This window comes from Natator depressus, chromosome 2, assembly GCF_965152275.1.
Source record: "Natator depressus isolate rNatDep1 chromosome 2, rNatDep2.hap1, whole genome shotgun sequence".
Lineage (NCBI taxonomy): Eukaryota > Metazoa > Chordata > Testudines > Cheloniidae > Natator > Natator depressus.
The window spans coordinates 252,484,428-252,511,528 of NC_134235.1; the positions used below are offsets into that span (position 1 = coordinate 252,484,428).

Below are 27,101 nucleotides of genomic sequence, written 5' to 3' on the forward strand. Positions count from 1 at the left end.
TTTGGCTCTCCACACAATTCAAGCTCTTGTGATACCATACGGAGATCTTACTTTGATAGATGCTCTAGAACAGTGGTTCTCAAACTAGGGCCACCGCTTGTTCAGGGAAAGCCCCTGGCAGGCTGGGCTGGTTTGTTTAACCTGCTGCATCCGCAGGTTCGGCTGATTGCGACTCCCACTGGCCGCAGTTAGCTGCCCCGGGCCAATGGGGGCTGCGGGAAGCGGTGCGGGCTGAGAGATGTGCTGGCCACCCTTCCTACAGCCCCCACTGGCCTGGAGCAGCGAACCGTGGCCAATGGGAGTCGCGATCGGCCGAACCTGCGGACGCGGCAGGTAAACAAACCAGCCCGGCCTGCCAGGGGCTGTCGCTGAACAAGCGGCGGCCCTAATTTGAGAACCACTGCTCTAGAAATACCTAAAACAGATACTGTGACCTACATCCAGTAATTTGCTGCCAAAATTTGACTCTGAAATGGGACTCTGCTCTACAACAGAATGTCATCAGGAGAAGTCAATTGATCCCTGGGCATATTTTGGGCAAAACACTTTACTGTTTGAGACACAAACTCATTCCACACAGAACTTTTTTTTTTTATTCTCCTGCTGCTTATGCCTTGACAGCTATGTTACAGAACATGAAAAAGCATAATAAACAAACAATTCTTGTAGCACAGAGAATTAAATGAAACGTTAGAAGGAAAGGAAGGCTGCCATTCTTACTGTGGAACAGATTTACATGGCCCTGTGTGCTGATACAGGGTAACTGAAGCTGCAGCATAAGATATAATAAAACATACAGACTATGAGCTATCACTCATTAGGTACACGAAGGACCTGCAGTAGGCTCAAATGCTTTCAGCCCATACTTTTAGCAACTAGCTTCTACTATTACTCCTTTTCAAGGACTCCGACAACTGTTATCCAAATATTCACTACAAACTTCAGTGTCAGGTTATCAGATACATGTTAGAAAAGCAACAATTTTCTGAATTTCCTCAGGACTAATCCTGATGACAATAAGTATTTAGAAATATTTTATTTACTGCTACTTGACATATTGATCAATACAATCCACATTACCTCTCCTGGAAAAATAACTAATAATGGTGCACTACTTCACACCATATGACTCTCACACAATCTTCTCTATTTTACCGCACAATTGTTAGTGACACTGAACATATACCATGGTAATATAATGTAAATTTAAAATATATTACGTGCATTTTTTGGTAAAAACAAGGCTTTAATATAATTACTAACGTTAATGCAATCAGAGGATATTTATATAGCATGTATGAACAAAAATATGACAAGATTACTGCTAGATACTCGCATGCTTTGGATGCTGTTGTGAGACATGAGATCCAGACTATATTACCTTAAAATCACTTGAGAAGAGTATACCCTACTTTATATGGGATCACAACCGGGGGGGGGGGGGGGGGGGAGAGGAAGGGAGGCATGATCACCTTGCCCTTCTCATTACATGGAGCGGAAGGGGTCCCAATAAGCAAAGGACTAATTACCTTCACTTTTTGATCCTGTTATAATTTAATAAAAATAATCTTTTAAACAAAGTCTGAGCAAGCAACCATTTTATACCTACCCTCTTTTCAATTATAATACAGATTTAAATTAAAGGCACAGAGAGAACCACTTCAATCAGAAGCTGCTGACTTAAGGATTTCATTGGCTCCTAAACATTTTGCTGTGACAGATGGAATGAAAAAAGTTGTTAAGCTATTTCCCTCGATTTCCTCTGTCCTTTCACAGGTGCAGGACTACTGAAGGTAACGTATACACAACCACCACCCAGATCCAGAATAGTAATCAACATCTTAGATTTCAATTTTTTACAGTGTCTTTTCTAAACACATTAGCTCAGCCTTGCAAAATTCCAACTGACTACTAAGAGTGATTTTTTTTTTAAACAAGTAAATAAAACGTCTAGTTTATTTCATCATCACCATGGTCAAGTGTGGGAAGCAGTTTTTTGTGGCTCGCCTGGTAGTCTATTTTCCTGACAATTTCACAAAGACGCATTATAAAAACATGGCAATAAAACAGTACATTTCACCTCATTCATTTCCCCCCCTCAAAAATATTGTCCAACGTATCACAGATAGTTTTTCTCCTCATACGTCAAAGTTTTAAATCTGATCAAAGCAACAGATCTATCCAGAAAATGAAAATCCTTCAGAAAGATACAATAAAATTAATCCACAATAAAAAGGAGCAACATAACTCTTTATCTAACACACAGGGCACAAACACACAATAGCGGATAGAGATAAAGCATCACACTACACCCGTCATAGAACTGAATGGTCTTTTCAATAAATTCATTGCTGTGTGAAAATAAAATCATTATTTTAATGCTGAACAGTCATTGTACAAATTATGCTTTCATAACATTTTCTCCTCCCCATCATTTGCAAAATTCTAGTACAGATCTAAGAGTAATATCACTTTCCCCAGTATTTCATTTGGTAAACGTTTTCTCCCTTTTAAAAAAACAGCAGCGGAACTCAACATGGTTCCTTTTGGTTTATTGCCACAAAGTGGAAACACTCAGAGTATCCAAAAGCAAATGGATTTGTACATGTATATCCTCTTAAATCCAGGTTATGTTTAGCTAACATGGTAAATTTTACATTAAGAGAAACTGAACCTATGTTGCTTAAGGCAGTACTCTGAAAGTTCATACAATGAAACATTTCTTTGTATAAAATCCATTTTATTTATTTACTTTGATTTATACATTAACAACGTTCTAAATGCTTCTGACGTATTAAAAACCACAACCATAAATGAAGGACCACGTTCTCTAAATTGTGTGAACATTTTTGGTTACACGCAATTTGCATACACACAATGCCTCCTGCCTAGGGCCCTACCAAATTCAAGGTCCATTTTGGTCAATTTCACAGTCATCAGATTTTAAAAATTGTAAATTTCATGATTTCAGCTATTTAAATCTGAAATTTCATGGTCTTGTAATTGTAGGGGTCCTGAACCAAAAAGGAGTTGTGTGATTGTGTGTGTGTGTGTGGGGGGGGGGGGCGGGGGTCGCAATGTTATTGTAGGGAGAGTTGCAGCACTGCTACCCTTACTTCTACAATGCCGCTGCCAGCAGTGTAGCCTTCACTGAGCAGCTGGAGAGCGGCGGCTGCAGGCCGGGAGCCCAGCTCTGAAGGTAGAGTCGCCACCAGCAGCAGCGTAGACAGAAGAATGGCATGGTATGGTACTGCCACCCTTACTCCTGTGCTGACGCTGGCAGGACACTGCCTTCAGAACTGGGTGCCCGGCCAGCCACTGCCGCTCTCCGGCTCTAAAGTCAGCGCAGAAGTAAGGGTGGCAACATCATGACCGCCCTAAAATAATCTGGTGACCCCCCTGCAACTCCCTTTTGGGACAGGACCCCCAATTTGAGAAACCCTGGTTTCCCCTCTAAAATCTGTATAGTATAGGGTAAAAGCACACAAAAGACCAGATTTCACAGTCCATGATGCATTTTTCATGGCTGTGAATTTGGTAGGGCCCTACTCATGCCTGCATGAACGTCATGAATTTGAATGCCGACACACTAACACTTGAAGGTCCCATAACCTCAGCCGTGCAGAACACAATGCCATCCACAGCCTCAGAAACAACTCTGACATCATAATCAAAAAGGCTGACAAAGGAGGTGCTGTTGTCATCATGAATAGGTCAGAATGTGAACAAGAGGCTGCTCGGCAGCTCTCCAACACCACTTTCTACAAACCATTACCCTCTGATCCCACTGAGGGTTACCAAAAGAAACTACAGCATTTGCTCAAGAAACTCCCTGAAAAAGCACAAGAACAAATCCGTACAGAGACCCCTCTGGAACCCCGACCTGGGGTATTCTATCTGCTACCCAAGATCCATAAACCTGGAAATCCTGGGCGCCCCATCATCTCAGGCATTGGCACCCTGTCAGCGGGATTGTCTGGCTATGTAGACTCCCTCCTCAGGCCCTACGCTACCAGCACTCCCAGCTATCTTCGAGACACCACTGACTTCCTGAGGAAACTACAATCCATCGGTGATCTTCCTGAAAACACCATCCTGGCCACTATGGATGTAGAAGCCCTCTACACCAACATTCCACACAAAGATGGACTACAAGCCGTCAGGAACAGTATCCCCGATAATGTCACGGCAAACCTGGTGGCTGAACTTTGTGACTTTGTCCTCACCCATAACTATTTCACATAACTATTGTCATAGTTATTGTCATAACTATTTCACATTTGGGGACAATGTATACCTTCAAATCAGCGGCACTACAATGGGTACCTGCATGACCCCACAATATGCCAACATTTTTATGGCTGACTTAGAACAATGCTTCCTCAGCTCTCGTCCCCTAATGCCCCTACTCTACTTGCGCTATATTGATGACATCATCATCATCTGGACCCATGAAAAAGAAGCCCTTGAGGAATTCCACCATGATTTCAACAATTTCCGTCCCACCATCAACCTCAGCCTGGACCAGTCCACACAAGAGATCCTACTTCCTGGACACTACAGTGCTAATAAGCGATGGTCACATAAACACCACCCTATACCGGAAACCTACTGACCGCTATTCCTACCTACGTGTCTCCAGCTTTCACCCAGACCACACCACACGATCCAATGTCTACAGCCAAGCTCTACGATACAACCACATTTGCTCCAACCCCTCAGACAGAGACAAACACCTATAAGATCTCTATCAAGCATTCTTACAACTACAATACCCACCTGCGGAAGTGAAGAAACAGATTGACAGAGCCAGAAGAGGACCCAGAAGTCACCTACTACAGGACAGGCCCAACAAAGAAAATAACAGAACGCCACTAGCCGTCACCTTCAGCCCCCAACTAAAACCTCTCCAATGCATTATCAAGGATCTACAACCTATCCTGAAGGACGACCCATCACTCTCACAGATCTTGGGAGACAGACCAGTCCTTGCCTACAGACAGCCCCCCAACCTGAAGCAAATACTCACCAGCAACCACACACCACACAACAGAACCACTAACCCAGGAACCTATCCTTGCAACAAAGCCCGTTGCCAACTGTGCCCACCTAGCTATTCAGGGGACACCATCATAGGGCCTAATCACATCAGCCACACTATCAGAGGCTTGTTCACCGGCACATCTACCAATGTGATATATGCCATCATGTGCCAGCAATGCCCCTCTGCCAAGTACATTGGTCAAACTGGACAGTCTCTATGTAAAAGAATAAATGGACACAAATCAGATGTCAAGAATTATAACACTCATAAACCAGTCGGAGAACACTTCAATCTCTCTGGTCACTCGATTTCTGACCTAGAAGTGACTATTCTTGAACAAAAAAACTTCGAAAACAGACTCCAAGGAGAGACTGCTGAATTGGAATTAATTTGCAAATTGGATACAATTAACTTAGGCTTGAATAGAGACTGGGAGTGGTTGAGTCATTATACAAAGTAAAACTATTTCCCCTTGTTTATTCCTCTTCCCCCCACCCCGCACTGTTCCTCAGATGTTCTTGTTAACTCCTGGAAATGGCCCACCTTGATTATCACTTCAAAAGGTTTTCTCTCCCCCCACCCCACTCTCCTGCTGGTAACAGCTCATCTTAAGTGATCACTCTCCTTACAATGTGTATGATAAACACCCATTTTTTCATGGTCTGTGTGTATATAAATCTCCTCACTGTATTTTCCACTTTATGCATCCGATGAAGTGAGCTGTAGCTCACAAAAGCTTATGCTCAAATAAATTGGTTAGTCTCTAAGGTGCCACAAGTACTCCTTTTCTTTCTGCAAACACTTGAAGGATTTCCACATGTGCACTTTTGAACATTTGGGCTAATGTTTATTAAAAATGGACATTTTTGAAATGATTTTTTTTCCCAAAGCAGATGCCTAGGAAAACACAGTGTCAGCAAATGTAAAACACTTAATCTTGCTTTTCTATTAATTTATCAATCATGAGAACTCTTCTTTGTCTTAATACAAACTTCATTTTTCCTACATTTAAATATTAAACAAGTATCTAATCTGTATGGGGACTACAGGTAGTTTACAGTCCCTTACATTCTACTCTCTTACACTCAGCGTCACGAACAACATTTGTCCACCTTGCATTTTGTTCATTTTGCTTTCTCATCTCTGAATTCATAAATCTTGATTTGGAGGTCAAATGCTCATCTTAGCTACACCTGTGTAAATCTGAAATACCTACTTAGTTCTTCATTTTCCTCCAAATTCTTCCTAAAAGCCCATTTCAACTTAGTTTTTCATTGTTTACTTGCACTCCTTTGCTGTCTGATCTCACACTCCCCAGTCTCAGTCTCTACTTAAAAATCTGAACATTTACATGATTAGCTTGTTACGTAAAGTGACACTTATTTGTTTAAACACTTTTTTTATTACATCTTTCCTCTCCATGCGCTCCATGGTTATTTCAGGTAGACCATGATCCTGCAAACAATTACGTATGTGAATAGCCCCCATTTGAAGTTAATGGATCTGTGCATGTAAAGTTATACATATGCATAAATATTTGCAAGATTGGGGCATTTTGATGTAAACTCCTCAGGGCAGTGACAATCTCTAAAAAGAAAAGGAGTACCTGTGGCACCTTAGAGACTAACAAATTTATTTGAGCATAAGCTTTCGTGAGCTACAGCTCACTTCATCGGATGCATTTCATCCAGCGTGCAGGGAAGGCAGGTTAGCCTCCCCAAATGGGGGGTTCACCCGCTGCCCACGACTGAACATAAAGGAGATATTAATGTGCCAAAAATTTCATCATCTGTGCTACAGCACTTTCATCCTTGAGTCTCAGACACCAAAAACTGTGCATTCAGTCATGGTTCTTATAATTATTATTATCTATCATTTGTGTTATGGTAGCACCTTGAAGCCCTCGTCATGGACCGGGACTCCATTGTGCTAAGTGATGTACAAACACAGAACAGCAAGACACTCCCTGCCCCAAAAAGCTTACAAATCTAGACATAAGAGAAGAGAAACTGAATGGATAGACTGATGTGGGAGTACAAGGAAACAATCAGACAATACCAATCAGCAGGACAGACTGGATAGGCAACAGAGGCTTAGTCAACCTTTCAATAGTGAATGAAATGAGAGGTAGGGTGGGGAGAGGTCACGAAAGGCCTTGATAGTGAAAACAAGTAGCGTATGTTTGGTGGATAAAGAAGAGGGAGCCAGTACAGGCATGCAAAGAGATGGCTCATGTGACTAGGTAGGAAAGTGATCTTTCCAGCAGCATTCTGAAGGGGTATGAACAGGGAAAAATTGCACTTGGCAAAGAGGAAAGGATGTTGCAGTAAGCAAAATGCAAGATGAGGAGAACCTGGTTGAGAGTTTTAACTGCGTGAATGGACAGGGAAAGCCAGTATCTTAGAGATGTAACATAAGAATCTGCAAGACAGACGTAGCCTGGACATGAGAATCTAGAGAAGGTTTAAGTTGAAAATGATACTCAGGGTACAGGCCTTAGTGAAAGGCAGGATGGTGGCACTGTCCGCAGTGATTGAAAAGGAGCTAGTGGGAAGAGCCTGGGGGGGGAGGTTAAGATGTTTTAACCATGTTAAGCTTGAACTGACCACTAGACTTCCACAAGGAGATGTGAGAGAGAGAGAGGCTGAGCTTTTTGTTTGGACAGGAAAGAGACAGGTAGATCTGCATATTGTTCACATGCAGTTTAAATGTGGAGACATTAGTTTATCAGAGTTTAAGGGATTGTCCTTCACTGCAGTGTTAGCTGAAGATACAAACTGAGTGTTGCCCCAACCCGACTCCTTTGGGCACATAAAAATCTCTAGTTTGAGCCCAGTGGTGGTTTGCACTCGAGCTAGCTGACCTGGCAGGATGCACAGGTTGATGCTTGAATGCTGCTGATGCTCAAGCTAGCAATGCAGTGGGGGTGCAGCTACAGGCTAGAGTTTGAATTGGCACAACTCATCAGCTGCGAATCCAGTCTTTCTGTGTAGCTTGACTGTTTTGCAGTGTGGCCATTCTCACTCAAGTGGAATAACTTGAGCTAACTGTTGCAATGAAGACAAGCCCTGCACCTGAAATATTGTGGGGGAGGCGGGACAGGGAGGAGAGAGAGAGAGTGGAAATCGCTGCACAACACTAATTCAGGTACTCACAATGAGCTGACATAGAAAACATGACTGCAAGGGACAAAGCTATAATTGTCTCTGTAATACAGAAACTTTAAAAATAAGGTGCATGGCCAGAAGAACAATGTGGAATACTTGACCCTCTGATGATTTATCAGATCTTCTAGCCTCTTGTTTATCCCAGAGTTCCTCCTAGGTAATTGCTAGCCTTTGAATAGAGAAGTATGACGTACAGGAAATTTCTTTCATATTAGTAATAATACAGACTTTGCTTGACAGCAGATGGACTGGAGTGCCAGTGAATATTTAAGAACTACATTTTCAAGTGAGACTAATAATTTTGGGTGTTTAGAAAGTTCTGAGCATCATTCCTCTGAAAATCAGACCTCTGAGGCTCCCAAAATCACTAGTCACTTTTGAAAATTTAGGCCTTAAGTTTCCATAGCAGGCATATATTTTAACTATTAGTAGCCTCTGACAGTATTTGCTTTTAACTTCCCAGGAGACATGTGACCTATTCTTGCATACTGAGCTCTACTGGAAACTAATGTTAATAGTTTTCTATTGCAGATAATGATGTTTGTTTACCACTTTATCCTATTCAATATAAAAACTAACACTGCTACCATTAAACGCATTCAGAAGTCACGAAGTGAAAAAGATACCTCTCTCACAATAACCCTAACCTCACGCACACTGCAAACAGTAAGCCCAATTCTACCATCAAATGCACCCAAACACTGACCTACAGAGTAACCCTCAAGAGACAGGTTTCAGAGTAACAGCCGTGTTAGTCTGTATTCGCAAAAAGAAAAGGAGTACTTGTGGCACCTTAGAGACTAACCAATTTATTTGAGCATAAGTTTTCGTGAGCTACAGGTCACTTCATCGGATGCATTCAGTGGAAAATACAGTGGGGAGATTTATATACACAGAGAACATGAAACAATGAGTGTTACCATACACACTGTAACCAGAGTGATCACTTAAGGTGAGCTATTACCAGCAGGAGAGCAACAAAAAGTTCTCCCCCTTCCCCTCCCCCCCGCCCCGCTCTCCTGCTGGTAATAGCTCACCTTAAGTGATCACTCTGGTTACAGTGTGTATGGTAACACCCATTGTTTCATGTTCTCTGTGTATATAAATCTCCCCACTGTATTTTCCACTGAATGCATCCGATGAAGTGAGCTGTAGCTCACGAAAGCTTATGTTCAAATAAATTGGTTAGTCTCTAAGGTGCCACAAGTACTCCTTTTCTTTTTTCCTCAAGAGACAAGTACTTACCCAAAGTTTGAGATTTGAGTTCTGCCCTTTGATTTACACTTACCAAGAGTCTTCATTTTACAACAAGAAAATTACTTTTTACATCTCACCTGAAAAATGGGTGAACAGATTTTGTTCAAACTTTACCAAAAAAAATCTTTTGACTGAGAAAAAAATAGGGTATTTTCAGCCAAAAGGGTGAATATTTTCAAATGTTATAGGCAACAGTAAATAGGAGATAATATTGAAAGCCCAGACATCACCTCAAACATAGTGTTCTCTACCAAGAAAACCACATGATTTACTCATTCTAAATAAACGACAGGGTACAAAACTAAGTATTAACAGTCCCCAACGCTTAAAAAAAATCAAGTTGGGTCCCAAAAATCATGTGGTTAGCCTAAAAATCCTGAGGTTTTTAAATAAAATGAACCCAAATGTTTTTTTATCTCCTGGTTTCTAGGCTTTCAGGGTACACTCACATCACATTTGTAAACTTTTCTCTGCAATCATCAGAAAATTGCTTCTTTTTTTAAAATGAAAGCAGAGATCTCATGTAATCTCTTGACTCCAAAAGTCAAACTTTAAGAAAAATACAGTAGACCTTCAGAGCTATGAACACCAAAGTTATGAACTGACCAGTCAACAGCACACCTCATTTGAACTGGAAGTACACAGGAATCAGAGTAGCAGCCGTGTTCATCTGTATTCACAAAAAGAAAAGGAGGACTTGTGGCACCTTAGAGACTAACCCATTTATTTGAGCATAAGCTTTTGTGAGCTACAGCTCACTTCATCAGATGCATTCAGTGGAAAATACAGTGGGGAGATTTATATACACAGAGAACGTGAAACAGTGGGTGTTACCATACACACTGTAACCAGAGTGATCACTTAGCGTGAGCTATTACTAGCAGGATGGGGGGGGGGGGGGACCTTTTGTAGTGATAACCAAGGTGGGCCATTTTCAGCAGTTGACAAGAACATCTGAGGAACAGTGGCAGGTGGGGGGGTGAGGGGATAAACATGGGGAAATAGTTTTACTTTGTTTAATGACCCATCCACTCCCAGTCTCTATTCAAGCCCAAGTTAATTGTATCCAGTTTGCAAATTAATTCCAATTCAGCAGTCTCTCGCTGGAGTCTGTTTTTGAAGGTTTTTTGTTGAAGTATTGCCACTTTTAGGTCTGTAATCGAGTGACCAGAGAGATTGAAGTGTTCTCCAACTGGTTTTTGAATGTTATAATTCTTGACGTCTGATTTGTGTCCATTTATTCTTTTACGTAGAGACTGTCCAGTTTGACCAATGTACATGGCAGACGGGCATTGCTGGCACATGATGGCATATATCACATTGGTAGATGTGCAGGTGAACGAGCCTCTGATATTGTGGCGGATGTGATTAGGCCCTATGATGGTGTCCCCTGAATAGATACATGGACACCGTTGGCAATGGGCTTTGTTGCAAGGATAGGTTCCTGGGTTAGTGTAAAAGAATAAATGGACAAATAAATGGACACAAAGTAAAACTATTTCCCCATGTTTATCCCCCCCCCCCACCTGCCACTGTTCCTCAGATGTTCTTGTCAACTGCTGGAAATGGCCCACCTTGATTATCACTACAAAAGGTCATCCCCGCCCTGCTAGTAATAGCTCACGTTAAGTGATCACTCTGGTTACAGTGTGTATGGTAACACCCATTGTTTCATGTTCTCTATGTATATAAATCTCCCCACTGTATTTTCCACTGAATGCATCCGATGAAGTGAGCTGTAGCTCACGAAAGCTTATGCTCAAATAAATTGGTTAGTCTCTAAGGTACCACAAGTCCTCCTTTTCTTTTTGCATAATAATTTGGCGATTTGTAACTTAACTGTTCTCCAAACAGATACATTCACTAATTTATATGCTATTCATAGGGATTTTATGCCTTATATCCTTATTTGTTTTTTATGGGATTTTATGAGTGAAAGGTATTTCTTTTGGGTGTCTTACATGTACTTATCTGTAGAATTACCATCCCTGTTTACATCTGTCTATAGTGCCTGTATTAGTCTTGTACATTGTGGGTACTTGGTTTCAGTACAGGGGACTGTTTGCTTGATACTCCAATGGCAGTCTTTTGCTTCAAAGGAAGTACTTTCGCTGCTGGAGTTATACTTGATCAAATTCATATGGTACAATATTCCAGCTGTCTGCTTCATTTGTTTTTGTGTAAATTGCTTAGGTTACATTTGTGGAACAGAAAAAACTTTGGGACTGACTCAGTGTCAACATTTCCCCAAGACTTACAATTTGTTTATTACGGGTGCTGGCTTTTATTTTAAAGAAAGGAGGATGACAACTTGTTTTGGCTTCTTTTAAAGCAAATAGATCAGATTAGCAAAGAAAACAGGTCATTAGAAATATATGCTCAATGCTCTAAATAATAAGGTTAGAAGCAGCTCTCAGCATGTGGACTTTAGAGAAGTATTTTTCCAATTTCAGAAAATCATCAGTTGACGGAGCACAGGACTGGGACTTGAGAGACATGGATTCTATTCCTGGCTCTTCCACTGGTCTGCTGGGTGACCTTGGGCAAGTCACTTGACCTCTGTCAGCCTCAATTTCCCCATCTGTAAAATGGGGATACTAATGCTGACCTCCTTTGTAAAGAGCTCTTATATAGTGTTTTTTCATTGTTCGATCTCAAAGCTAGGTATTATTATGGATTTCTGGATGGTGTGCCATATGATATTCAATTAGAACTATGCTGGTGATCAATTTATCTACGGAAGAGTGAAGGCAACCTATGTGGTCATGCAACAACATTTTAAAGTTTTGTATGGTTTTCTTTGGCATGAATATGCAAATTTATTTTAAAATGAGAGCATAAATATAAATATAAACATATATAATTAAATCTAGATCAGTGAGGGTGTGGAAGACCTGCCTGCCTAAAACCTGCAGCAAATTATCCTGGGATTAGGTTTGTTTGGCTATATGAAAAAATACCATGTATCAGGGAAAGGAAAGAGAAAGATTGCTCAAAAAGAATAAACTTAATTTTTCGTATTGCAAATCCACACTGTGGAGGAGGTAACTGGAAGAATAATTAAGAAAAGCACACAGCCCTGTGTTCTACATGTAAGTTAATTATAAACTCTCAATGACATACAAGTTTGTTGAAAGCCACCCCCTATGTTCATTACTCTTTTCAACTGGTATTAAAACAAAATAGAAAAAAAAATTAGCACAGATGGCACCGGAAGCAAAGCAAAGAAGAATGAAGTACTAAATGTGAATTTTGAAAAACCCAATAACTACAACTACAGTATCAATAACTTTTATCCTTCAGAGAGAATAATGTGTCTATTGCCATGCTTTTTGTAGCAAGGCAGAAAGATACCTTGAAGGGAGATAAAATGATTTAATATTAAAACAAAGGAAAAGGAAATATACATGCAAGCTATGCGATGCTCCTCGCTCAGGTATTGGTTGATAGGGTAGCATCACCTAGTGGTCAGGACTTAGGCCTATGCTCTGCAGGGGGATTGTTGGTAGAGGAGTCTGGGCCCTCCCACTCCACAGAGCTCTGACTCAGGGCCCTATGAGGGCTATAAGCGATCTGACAGCCAGGGATGGTTAAGGCTGCCGTCCCTGGGTCACTTCCTATCACCCCTCTGTGACTGTCTCAAAGTCACCATCTGAGCTAAAAGTAGCATGAAGGATGTCTGCTCACCACAAGACACCTTCTGTGTGTAGCGTGGTAGCGCTTTCTCCCTTGGGAAGCAGCAGGGCCAGTGTAACCACTGGGTGAACTAGACGGCCGCCTAGGGCACTAAGATTTGGGGGTGCCAAAAAACGGTGCCCCCCAATTTTTTTTTTTTACACTATTGCTTAGGGGCAGGTACCTGTCAAACTCCAGCGCTCGGGCCGCGCCAGGGCCAGCAGCCTCTTCACCTCGGAGTCTCCTCTGCTTGCCCAGGAGCCACTCCTCCTCTCAGGCTCCCCGGCTGCTGCGGCTGCCCGGGAGGTTGCAGGTGGGGGGTGCCGCCACGGAGGAGACGCAAGGGGCCGGGCTCGGCTGGGGCCCAGCACCTGCCGGCTGAGAGCAGCAGGAACCGGGCACTGCTTGGGGGGAGCCAGGAGGCCCAAGCCCAGGGCGGCAGCAGCCTCCGCAGCAGCAGGGGCAGGCAGGGAGCATAGGCGCCCTGGGCTCGGGCTGCCCAGCTTCCCCTGAGCAGCGCCCTTTCCTGCTGCTCTCGGCTGGCAGGTGCATGGCCCCAGCTGAGCCCGGCCCCTTGGGTCTCCTCCACGGCGGCGCACCAGCCCAATTCCTCGTGGGCGGCTGCGGCCAGGGAGCCTGAGAGGAGGAGTGGCCCCCGGGCAAGAGGAAGAGACTCCGAGGTGAAGAGGCTGCTGGACCTGGCGTGGCCCAAGCACTTGAGACTGACAGGTGCCTGCCCCCTAGCCCAGTGAGTGTTACCTGTCCCACCAGCCTCAGTGCCCTGCCCCATACTGTCAGCCACCTCAAGCTCACTGTGACACCAGCACCCCTTGGCAAAGGGCCCCCTGATCTTCACAAACAGCTGTCACTGCAGGCCTGACAAATTCACTGCACCCCACAGGTGTCTTACAGGGCACTTACTCACAAAGAGGAACGTGGAAGGAATCTACACAAGGCTGGTAACTTGTCAAGAGTGAGAATCTTTGTGAGATGTGTGCATGGGTAATATTGAATGAATAATGTATTTACCTTAAAAGTCTGCTTTACAGACTTGGAGTAGAAATTAGTCACCAGGGGATAATGGCCCTTTGGGGCAAAGGGGATTTGTCACCCTGCCTAACCTGGCTGGTGATGCAATGCAAGGCTCAATTGTTTAGCTTTGCACAGTAGTAAGACTTTGAATGGGACACCATCAGAGGCAATGGCAAACAGCTGCCTTACAGGTAAAAAAGAAACATTACAACAGCCGTTACTCGTTCTGACAGGCTGTTTATAATGCTAAGTTTAATAGGCTTTGGAGGTTGTCGGGGCGGTGTGTGTGTGTGTAAGTGTGTGTAAAAGTTTCGCCTAGGGTGCAAAATATCCTTGCAGTGGCCCTGGAGTAGCTGCCTTTCTATGGTATAGCCCACCCTCCTGGGCCACATCAGTCCTAGGTCTTTCCCCTTCAGGGGAAGTCCAAATAAAATAAAGGGGAATTAACAAAACTCTGAGTCCATACGAGAGAGGGGGAAATGCTTCCCTTATGCTGTCTCTGTAGCAGGTCCTCTCCTGACCTTTGGGCAGCTGTTGTGGAGAGAGAGTCTGCCTTTTACTCTGCTTTCCTACGCTGGAGCAGGTCTGCTTTCTTCCCTAGTCTGCTACCAAAAGAACTGTTCCCCTGCCCTTTAACAGCTCCTCCAGTTGGAGCATTTTCTATAGGTGTGTGTGGTGGTGGTGGGGAGGGGGGGCTGGCTGAGCCCAAAGCAGTTCTTTATCCCTTTAGCCCCTTGTTGCTCAGTGTGGAGTTTGTATACCCCGTCACAGCTAACAGAAAAGACACAGCAATGGTGATTGTTAAAAAATGAACAGAAAGAAAACAAGCAAATAAGCACACGGGTAATTGTTTTACTGTACATTCTTAAAGCTATTTTCTATAATGGGACATCCGAACTGTCATCATCTTTTACAGAAGGAAAGGTGGTTAGCTTGCTGCTTTTAAATGAGTCTATGCAAATAAATCATTTGTTTCCAAAAGCAGAACAAGTTAGGCAACACACAGGTAGTACAATACAAGTTGCCACGTAATTCACAGACTTATTTGGTTTCAAAAGGATCTCTAGTAAATCTAGTCTATTCCTCTGTATTATTTGAGAAGTGATCTAATTACAACTGGACATTCCCTAATAAACTAGCACAATAGCCAATCTTCCTAAATACTCTGAATCATGTAACTCAGGCAATGAAAGGAACTGAAAATATACTTAGATATTTGCAAAAATAAAAAGCACCAGATTACCCAGAGTTCTATTTAAGACAGGCTATTTTAAAATGAAAGATTCATAATTCAAATGGAACGATGCAAAAAATTACTCAAATGACTGTCAAAATGTTTCTTTAAAGGTAAACACAGCTTTTCAGTTTTGATGCTACACCACTAGAGATATACAATTTCTAAATTAATCCTGTTGACAGCACTGTGTGATCTTACTAGAAAATGCCATTTTAAACATGACAGGATTCAAGCTGGAAATAGGTATATTGAAGAAAATTGGACACTGGTCTTTTATTTGATTGCGATTATTACACTAATATTAAAAAGGCAGAAACTGGTTTACAATATCAATTCCCACTTAAAATAATGGAATTTTTAATATGTCAGTTTATAATTACAAAGTTTATCTCATCATGTGAGCCTTTCAGAGCTCAGTGATTGTTTTAAAAAAAAGCAATTTCCCTTGCCCATAAAACGGACTTCTCAGCTCTTCTGCAAAAGTCTGGGGCTAAGTTAAACCCTCCAAGCAGCAGGTGGAGGCCAAACTAACAAACCACATACTGACTTGCTTAAGCTCAGTATGATGCATTCCAGAGCAGTATTTCCAACTCTGGAATGAATAGTAATAAGTAAACAACAAATCCTAACTAAATGAACTTTCAATATAAAAAACACAAAATTCAATCTAAAAATCGAATGGGAACGTTCACAGGCTGGTTTTTAGGAGGCAAAAAGCCCCATTTGCATTTCATCCATGCCCTAAAATTTTCCAAACCCCATACTGGAGCACACAGGAAACAGCTGGAGATACCCAGAAACCTAGAGGGCATCTTCTTATCAGCCAGTTACTTTGTGCTTTAATTCCCTCATATCGTATTTCCCTCATGCTCCATCCCGGGTAAAGGGATATGGGAAAGGAAGATAATGGGAAAGGACTTTTGAGGGATGTGGCTTGATCAAAATGGAGCAGATTATGAAGTAGAGGGATACTGTTAAACTGCAAAATATATGCCAAGTTCACCTCAACCACTTATTTTCTATCCCTTTTCTTTATTCTCCATTCAGGTGCTTGTCATACTATTAGGAGCTTGGTAAACAGAAAATATGAACAGCAATGTCGTATATTAGAGAGGCAAGGTGAAGAAGAGCTCTGTGCAAGCTCAAAAGCTTGTCTCTCTCACCAATAGAAATTGGTCCAATAAAAGATATTACCACACCCACCTTTCCTCTCTAATATCCTGGGACAAACGTGGCTACAACACTACTGCATGCAATGATGTGTATTAACAACAACATATGCATCATTTGGGGAAAAATATGGGCTTAAAAGTGTGCCCAAGTGTCACCAGGCCACCATTTCTCCCCTGGCTCTAAACCATGTGCTACCATACCCACTTTCAGTCAAGGAGCTTTATTTTCATAACAGAGGTTAAACAAAATAGTCTTAACTCGATCCTTGGCCCCAGGTTTCACAGCCTCCCCTCTCAGGGGTCTCTGGCACTCCAACTCCTGGCAGCCTCCCAGCCTCAGCCGGCTCTGCTGCCTTCCAGGAGCTGCACCCACAGGGCTACTTCCTTGAGCCCCTGGCCCCTTGCTCCAGGGACCCACCACAGTACAGCAAAAGCTGTTTTATCCGGCACGTTGGAGGAATAGGGGGACCCAGAGGGGGTGTGGAGTGCGGGCTCTAGGAGAGAGTCTGGGTGCAGCAGACGTCTTGGGAGGGGGTGCAGAGTGCCGGATCCGGGGGCCGCTCACCTCGGGAGGCTCCCCGCAAGCGGCGACCTGTCCTGGCTGCTCCTAGGCGGAGGCACAGCGGGCAGCTGTGTGTGCTGCCTCCGCCTGCAAGTGCTGCGCCCGCAGCTCCCACTGGTCGCAGTTCCCAGCCAATGGGAGCTGTGTTGCTAGCACTCAGGGCCACGTGGGGGCAGCGTGCAGAACTGTCTGCCGAGCCTCTGCCTAGGAGCAGCCAGGACAGGTCGCTGCTTGCGGGGAACCTCCTGAGGGGAGCGGCCCCTGGATCCGGCACCCTGCACCCCCTCCTAAGCCCCCTCCTGAACCCAAACTCTCTTCTAGAGCCCTCACTCTACACCCACTCCTGCATCCCAACCCCCTGCCAGCCTCGCACCAACTGGACTATAAACCCGAATTTCAATGAAGATCAGAAATGCCGGTTTAGTGGAGCTTTCTGGTTGGTGAAGTGCCAGATAAAACAGCTTTTACTGGAGTTAGCTCTACTCCACTGTGGCCTTCCCTCCCTGGGGCTCAGCCTACTCCAGTCCTTTCTCCCCCTAAGCTGCCTACTAGCAGCCCTTTATAGGCCCAGGTATAGCCCAGCCCTCTTTAATTAGCTGGATTGGGCTCACCTGCTTCAGTGCAGGGGCCCTAGGCTCAGTCTATCCACAGAGACCAGCTACCCTGTGACACAAAATAACAGAAAGCTACTGTAAGTTGGGTGCAGAACTGGTTGGAAAACCATTCCCAGAGAGTAGTTATCAGTCATTCACAATCAAGCTGGAAGGGCATATTGAGTGAGGTCCTGCAGGGATCAGTTCTGGGCCTGGTTTTGTTCAATACCTTCGTCAATGATTTAGATAATGGAATAGAGAGTACACTGATAAAGTTTGTGGACGATACCTAGCTGGGAGGCTTGCAAGTGTTTGAAGATAAGATTAACATTCAAAATGATCCGGACAAACTGGAGAAATGGTCTGAAGTAAATAGGATGAAATTCAACAGGGACACATGCAAAGTACTCCACTTAGGAAGGAACAATCAGTTGTACACATACAAAATGGGAAATGACTGTCTAGGAAGGAATACTGCAGAAAGAGATCTGGGGGTCATAATGGATCACAAGCTAAATATGAGTCAACAGTGTAACACTGTTGCAAAAAAAAGGAAAAAAAAGAAAAAGAAAAAGAGCAAACATCATTTTGGGATGTATTATCAGAAGTGTTGTAAGAAAGACATGAGAAGTAATCCTTCCACTCTACTCCGCACTGATTAGGCCTTAACTGGAATATGGTGCCACATTTCAGGAAACATGTGGATAAATTGGAGAAAGTCCCGAGAAGAGCAACAAAAATTATTAAGGGTCTAGAAAACATGACCTACGAGGAAAGATTGAAAGAATTGGGTTTCTGTAGTCTGGTGAAGAGAAGTCTGACGGGGAACACGATAAAAGTTTCCAAGTACATAAAAAGTTGTTACAAGGAGGGAGAAAAATTGTTCTCCATAACCTCTGAGGATAGAAGAAACAGCAATGGGCTTAAATTGCAGCAAGGGTGGTTTAAGTGGTACATTAGGAAAAACATCCTGTCAGCACTGGAATAAATTACCTAGGGAGATCGTGGAATCTCCATCATGGAGATTTTTAAGAGCAGGTTAGACAAAACACCTGTCAGGGATGGTCTAGGTCAGTGGTTCTCAAAGCCGGTAGGCAGCTTGTTCAGGGAAAGCCCCTGGCGCACCGGACCAGTCTGTTTACCTGCCACGTCCGCAGGTTCGGCCGATCGTGGCTCCCACTGGCCGCGGTTCGCTGCTCCAGACCAATGGGGGCTGCGGGAAGCGGCGTGGGCCAAGGGACATTCACCATTTGGCAAAAGTAGCTGAAATTTTGAAATTCAGTTCCTACAATCTGATTCATCTGGTGTCAATAACTGAACCAAAAGGCCCTTGGGTTCAACTACTCTAAGAAATGGACTACCTTCAAGTCGATCATTATGCCCCTGTTAACTGGCATATAGCTTTGCTTGCTCCTTACAGGTTTTTGCGGTTTTACAAGCCATGAAGGCTGCACTGTTAGAATTCAGTCTTATGAGCTTGTACCTTTGAATACTATTTTCAAGGTCAATGAACAAGGTGTATAACAGCCCTCCATCTCCAGTGGACTATTATTCCATTTCTGATCCAGGAGGGAACTAACATCCACCACACCCAATACTAAACAATAGCTGCCACAGGGAAAGTGTGGGAATGGAAGACTGGGAAGAGAAGAGGCCCACAATGTAGTATAAAAAAAGAGAGAGAGAATTAGAAGACACTAAGTTTCTCATATCTGGCTCTGGTGGCACTCCAGCACAACACTGATTGCCTGAGGGATCTACTGTACCCTCTTCTTTGGCTGAGTACTTGGAAGAGTACCTGTAGATGAACCATTGACTGAACAGGTTGAGTTCCTGACAAGCTTTTGGAGACCCTGAAACATGGCTGGTTATGGGCTGCACTGATGTCTGTCTCCCAGAACAGAGCTAAAAGTAGGAGGGCTAAGCTTGGCCTTCAAGGAGATTTCTTAGGCTAAGGATCATATAAGCTTGACACTATAAATTAGGGTGTTAAACAAAATCTTTAAGACCTCTGCAAGCAGCCTATCCTGCCAATCCCATGTTTATTCTTCACCACTGATTTTGAGTAGGCCTGGCTGAAAAATGGGGAGGCTAGTTCACAGAGTATCCTAACCTTTAACATACAAGCTTACTGCTTTGGAATTCTAGGGGCTTACAATTCAATTTATGTTGATTGAGCTCTGAAGGCAGCTCTACTAAGACACAAAAGTTATCTGTAAAACTAATAAAGGCACCTAGTGGTAGAATTACAGTATTTAACTTATAATAATAAAGTGTTAAAACTTTTAATGCACCAAGGAAAACGGGTATTTAGGAATATACCAAAAGTGAGATTGCTGATCCTGCTTGAAACATCTTATTACGTTCCTGCTTTCTTTCCTCCTCAGTCTATAAGTCTATGAGCTGGAATGAAGCTCTGAAAACAGTGCCATAGAGAGATGGCTCCCAGAAATAGATATTCTGGAATTCAGGGACAGTCCTATATATGCTCACATCCCTCTTACACATCACTGAAGAAAGGATCTCAGGTATGTTCTCTTTTAAAACCTTAAATAGTTGGAAATTTACATACTCTTCATAATAGGATTCATTTCAGGTATTCCCCTCTCCTGTGCAGACAGGCCTGCAGCAGTACAGCTTCTCTTAGCTTCAGGTACTTTTGAATTTAAGTGTAAGAGTCTGCAGCATTAGCTGGTTTTAGTGTAGGGAAACACGCTTTATCTTCCCATCGGCAGTATGCACCTCCATTTCCCCTGAGAAGAGCTCTTCTGTAGAAATGGGCGCCAGGTTTTGTCAGTCCTTGGACAATCTCTTCATTACTCCTGCAGTATTTTAGAAACACTGAAGCATTTTTGGACAGTAGCCTGCTTCTCTTTGGAGTAATCCATCTTCCTATCTTCCTCCAGTAAGCCATCAGGTGTAGACAAACTTCATTAACTATAAAGGGTCCTTTGGTATCCTAACTTACTAATTGGCCAACCATAGGGCTAAATAATAAGTGCCAAGATGAAAAATTAAAAAAAAAAGTTTAAACAAATCTACTAGTTCTCTAAATAAGGGGAAGTCCAAGACTTGTTCATCTGCTGGACACTATCAACCCACTCCTGAAAAAGGGAGGTAGACCAAAATCATTGTCTGTTCCTAATTTGTTTGAGATTTTTTTGTTCACCATATTGCCTCACCGTCTGGGAGGTTAGCCGCTTGCAGTGGATTAGAAATGCCCCAGGAAGAAAGCCAAAACACAGAAAATAATATTGATGCCATTCTTGAGAACTCAGAAGCATGCATCCATCCATGAATGAGATGCTACTATACAATACCCTTTTAGTTTGTGTCTAAGTAGCGGAATTATCTCAATCTTTTCTTTCTACAAGATACAGGTGCCGCTACCACAATACATTACTCCCGAACACCCTGTGGAAACAAGCTCTCGCTCACAGAAATTAGAAAAGACCATGGTCAACTTATTCCATTCCCTATGTCAATGCAAGAGATAATCAGCTGGAAAATCAAGGGCCATAGTGGAGTTGTCACATGTACATAGGGTTGAAGATGTCACAGAATAATACTGTGGGTGAAAGTTTCCTCATCACAATTTCACAGCACACATGAACTAGAAGTTCCATCTTTGGAAATTAGGACCCTCTTGACAGATACTCCAGGACCTACAGCTAGTCTTCTAAATTCTGCTATACTGATTTAAAACGGATATATAATTTAAGTGAAATATTTACAATACAAAATTGACACTTTAAAACACAGTTGAGGGCTTAATAAATAAAGTGAATAATGCAACATAATTCTAGCAAAACAAAATAAGATCCTTGTTTGTGTCAAATGCCAGATTTTTCCCCTTCTAAATGGCAGTTTATTGGTTCTCTGTCCCGTTCAAATCTCTGTGCTGCTAAATGATGGGAAAATGAGCTATGTGAGAACTAACTATGTGAATGGGAAATATTATTTACATGTATTTTTGTCATAGAACTAACATAACAGAGCTCCATCATTATACTGTTGTTAGATGTTAACATTTGAGTACTAAGTACTACTAAGTACCAGTAATAACAAGTTAATAATGTTTTTGTGTCATTCACTGTGGAATCAATGTGTAATCTGTAAAGGGTCAGATGATATATATACGATACTTCATGGAGCCTGTGGTTGTAAATAATGAAGGACTGATTTTTTTTTAATTTTATTTTTTGAGTTTCCTATAAAATCTAAATATTTAAATAGATGCATCATTCCTTCATTTTAGAACAAGGATTTAGTTGCCCTGTTTGGAATTCTTCCCAGCACAGTGGTTTGGAATGGGATTTTAACAGGAAATACTGTGCAGTCTGTGCATGCATTACATTCCTTTCCTGCCCTGAGAGAGTGGCCAACAAACAAACCTTTCTTCTAGTAAGGAAAAAAAAAAAAGACAGACTGCACAAAGTTCAACAGCAGATGCGGTCTATGAATCCAAACATCCTTTTCTGTTGAGAAAAAGAATTCAATGTATTTGCAATGTCAAAGAAGCATCACCATTTTGAGATGCTAAGTTAGTAAAGACGAGTTTTTTCATGATGAAAAAACCTCATTTGTAAGTCTCCTCGGGGCCATCTCCCATACAAATGATTTGTCAAATACTAGTAGAGACTGCCACAATCAAATACAGCTTGTACGAAAAACTTGGCAGTGCAAAAATAGTAAGAAAAATGAAAACTTTTTCTATGAACATTGAGTTTTACTCAGATTTTACTCAGTACTCTCAAGAAGGAGCAACATACAAGTTCTGGATTTTGTCTGTTTCTTAAGTGCACAGTAAGGAACAGAATGAGATACATGCACCAAATGTTCAAGTTACTTTCTCTTTCAAATTGCCTCTAAATTGGTTTCTTAACTTCTGGAACATATTAAATAATAATTTGTTAACTACTTGAGAGGAAAGATGAAGCAAAAATAAATAAATGGGAATGAGCAGTACACAGGGTCAAAATACCGATATCTCATGAAGTACTTTTAGTCAGCGCTGACACCCTGCACTGCTGGAATGGGATTAGAGAAAGTCAGAGCATGCTCAGAATGGTGGTGAAACAAATGTTAAAACAAACACGTATTTATAGAACAAAAATATGTATCTGATTTGCAGTGCTTTACATCTAATTTAAATTAAAGACTGTGGGAAAGAAAAGGAAATGAGAGCTAACTCCTAGCTCAACTCTAAAACGGTAAAAATATACTCTGCAATAGAAAGGTGACTTTGAAGTGGTTGCACAACCAGGCTGGCCAGAACTCTTCTCCCACACACCTCTTTTGAAATATAATTTATACTTCGTTTTGTTTTTAGACTGAGGAGTCTAACGCAATTCTGACTAGACACAAGGGTGAAAAACTAGAACCATCAGCACTCAAAATATTTAGTCATATTTTATATATGTCTACACACTAATACCTATGTATGTATTTCCTCCACAATACAAGGTACAAAGACGTCGAAATACTATAAAAAAATCTCTTCCCTCCATTCCATAAACATTGTGCAATGCTTAAACCATTATACTAGCCAAGTATTTTTACCCAGCTGATGAAGCTTCACGCTGGAAGTGCAGTTCTAGCTTTAAAAAAAAACAAACCCTGTAAAAGAGGCAGCCTGGGGTTCTGCATTCACCAGGTCTTACAGATTTTCATATCAAATTTGTTCAGTTGATCAGAAAATGTGTTTTCTTAACTGCCAAACCCACAAACTCAGACAAGGCTCTGAAAGTCAAGCTGAGTTCTTTCCATCTCACATATCAAATATATAAGTAGTTTACTCATCTGAACAGCATTTAGCACCCATTTCTCAGCTTGAAGAAGTCCATACAAGTGGTCAAGACCACCTGATCTGAGAAGATATACCCTTCTTTCCCTCCAACTGCCCCTCCCCAAATACTTATTCCACTCCTCAAACATACAAGCTTTAATTTATTTGTCCTGAATATAGCAAGAAGGTACACTACCATATAAACAGAGAGGTTATGATGGTAGTTCAGCTCTACATGGCGATGAATTACAATCCTCTGATGGGGGATACCAAAGTTAAACCATTTAAGAACTATTAACTTTCCCACTCTACTTAGAGGATAACCCTGGACTGAAGGACAGAATATCTCCTTCTCCAATCTGATATTTGCTAGAGCAAAGGTGCATCATTGCTACAAAATTCCCTTTATCAAGGAAGGTTAAGTTTCTTCACCCAAACCTACTGTTCCCTCAGTCTGTCTCCGGAGGATATTTTGGGACAAGCCAAAGATGAGAAGCCCTCATTTTGGAAAAAGAAAAGGAGTACTTGTGGCACCTTAGAGACTAACAAATTTTGAGACCTTAGAGACTAACAAAGGTGCCACAAGTACTCCTTTTCTTATTGCGAATACACACTAAGACGACTGCTACTCTGAAACCTGTCATTTTGGAAAGAATCTTCAGTGGAAAATTTGTGAGTTCAGATCCCTAACGTGATGCTATAATCACCTGATATTAAATTTGTCAATCCTCTACAGTTCAGTTCTGAAAGGAATGACACTGCTCTACTAAAAACTTCCATTTATAGAACAGAGGTCAAACCGGGACATAGAGGAAGGCATCCTAAAAAGCCCTAACCAATCTCCAATTAGAATTCAGGGTTATTGGATTTTTTTTTAATTGTTAGGCCCTAGCAAATCTCAGCTGCATTATAGTTAATCTTCCTCTATATCCCTACAGCTTCTTCTCATGAAATAACTAGTTTGGTTTGCTTTGTAGCAAGGCATAGGTCCAAAAAATCTTTCAAGTAACATGTTTTCTGTTTTGTGATGCCCATCCTTTGCCTATCAACTTATCCTTGTTATGACACCGTCTTTGAAGAACATCCCAGTTTTATACAAAGGCAGAAACATGCATGGAACTGTAGAGATAGCAACTAGTGTTCCTTTCTCCAAATATCTTACAATCTAATTTCACAAAAAGTCTAACTTCAAGAATAGATCTACATTTCTTACAGAGTAAATATTCTGATCTGAAAGATTTTCTCTTCTTTCTCTCTCCCTGTCACCCCCCCCCCCCCCACTCCACTCCTAAAGAGCCAGAGGACACCTACTCAGAGGATACCATGAATTTAAATGTCTGTAACCTCTGCAGGTATTGCCACTGTGACTCATGCCTTTGTGACTTCTACATTAGATTACTGTAATGTGCTCTACACAGTATTACCTCTGAAAACCACTCAGAAGTTGCTGCTGATGCAGAATGAGGCTGATTCTGCATTACATCAGTTCTTTGACAAGTATTCTGGATTTCCGTATTTTTTGAGAAAAAAATCAAGATGTTTGATTTCAGTCTGTAACACCCTAAATGATCTGGGTCCTGGCTGAGAGATTGCTGCTTTTGTTGTGAGCTGCCAGAGGAAGTGAGGCTAGTTGGAAACTTCAAACAAAAATACTTACATATTTAATTGTGTGGCATTCCTAAGGAAGGATAACACAAATTAGTTTATCTGTTCTGATAGAGCCTGACTTCAGGGAGTGTTGCAAGAGCCACCTCTTCTTTAGCTTTTGCCTCAGAGGGGTAGATGGTAGCTGTCTTTGGGGTTTGTCCTTTTTCGTCTGTGTGTATATATGTTTTAAAATTATACTCAGGCATATAATTGAGTGCAATTTATAAAGCAAATAGCAAACACATTTTAAAACACTCTATTCTGACCTGCTTTTAAAAGATGTTTTATTTTAAACAATCGTTGAAAGAGAGGACAATTGTTTATTATTCCCCTATGCTAAGCAAGGACATAACCCAAAAAGATAACATTCAGACATCAGCTAAGGCCATCTTATTCAGGTGTTGGAATACAAGATTACAGTAAAGAAAAGGCTACAATAAAATCCAGTGTGATTAAAAACCAAAAAGAGGCTGTTCCCCTATTGAAAGGCTGCTCTAAGTCCAGAAGATGTGCAAGGAAACAGCACGCATAGACTGGGGGAATGGGTGTATTCTATCTGCTGGCAGAACAGAGTAAACCTAGCTATCTCAGACTGAAAGAAGACAGGACAGCTTATGTCGAGAGCTGTTAGAATGAGACAAAGATCAACTCAAGGTAACTGATATTCTTAATTTTAAAAACCTCAAGCCCAAGCCTTGGGGAAAAAGAACATGTACTAAACAGAAGTAGATATGAAAGATTTTTGGAGGTGGTGGGAAATGAACAGCCTACCAGAAAGGCCCAGGGGGAACATTGTTTTAAGAATCCCAGCTCTCCGTGACACCAAGAGCGAAGACTGGAAAGAGTGCTCAGACTTCACTGGGGTGCATTCTCTGGACTGTGAAAGGCCGTGCCTCCCATACCAACTTTTGGCTAATAAGTGTCTGATAAATTTGAGGTGTCATAACCCCCTTAACTGCAGGAAGGAAGGAGAGTTCCCTGACTGCGGCAAGGAATGGATCTCCATTGCCCTACCTCAATCTCTTTTTTTGGGTCCTCATCCCTCAGTGATTGCTTTTCCTAGTGCTCATAGCTTTCCCATGCAATAGCATGAAATTAACATATTTCTTAACTTCCCTTGTACTACATTATTGCTTTATATATTTTCCCCAAGAGCTTTTCTTGCTATGAATGTTCATTTTCCCATGCGGTTGCTCTCTGCTGTCTTTTTTATTGGGCTACAAACAGACTTCATGTTTTCCCTAGGCTTTCCTCAAACCTGATCATGGCAGTGTTTTGCAGCCTACGGATCACTTCATATTTCAGGAATGAGCAATCAAAAGGGAGCTTTTTTTAGCCCATCTACACATCAGGTGGGATTCCTCTGCTATAGCACAAGTCAGAGCAGTCTGATAGTGTAATCCCTTGGTATCCTCCTTGTACGGTACTGCCACATTCATGAGTTCAAAAAAATCATGTGACAAAAAAATCATGTGTTTAAAAAGCAAAACTTATTTTAAGCCTAACTCACACTGTCTTTTGATGCAGGTTCCTTTTCACCCTCACCCAGGAGCGGCGAAAGCTCAAGGGCATGGCTACACTTGCAGATGTAGAGCGCTGAGTTAAACCAGCCCTTGGAGAGCGCAGTAGGGAAAGCGCTGCAGTGTGTCCACAATGTCACATTCAAGCGCCCTGGCGTGGCCATATCAGCCGCTCTTGCAACACCACAGAGAGCAGTGCATTGTGGTAGCTATCCCAACACGCAAGTGGCTGCAATGTGCTTTTCAAATGTGGGGGTGGGGTGGAGTGGGACAGGGAATGTGTTGTACGTGGGGGGAGAGAGTGGGTTTGGGGGGGGGGGAGCTGAGAGCATGTCAGCATGTCGTCTTGTAAGTTCAGACAGCAGCAGACCCCCCTCCCCACCACCTCTCTCTCACACACACTCATA

The 27,101-nt window shown here is 42.2% G+C and overlaps 1 protein-coding gene across 3 annotated transcripts in view; it reads right to left on the reverse strand.

The window, feature by feature from the left end:
- Nucleotides 1–27,101, reverse strand: part of CTDSPL (CTD small phosphatase like) — a 122,389-nt gene that overhangs the window by 45,706 nt on the left and 49,582 nt on the right. The window lies entirely within an intron of this gene.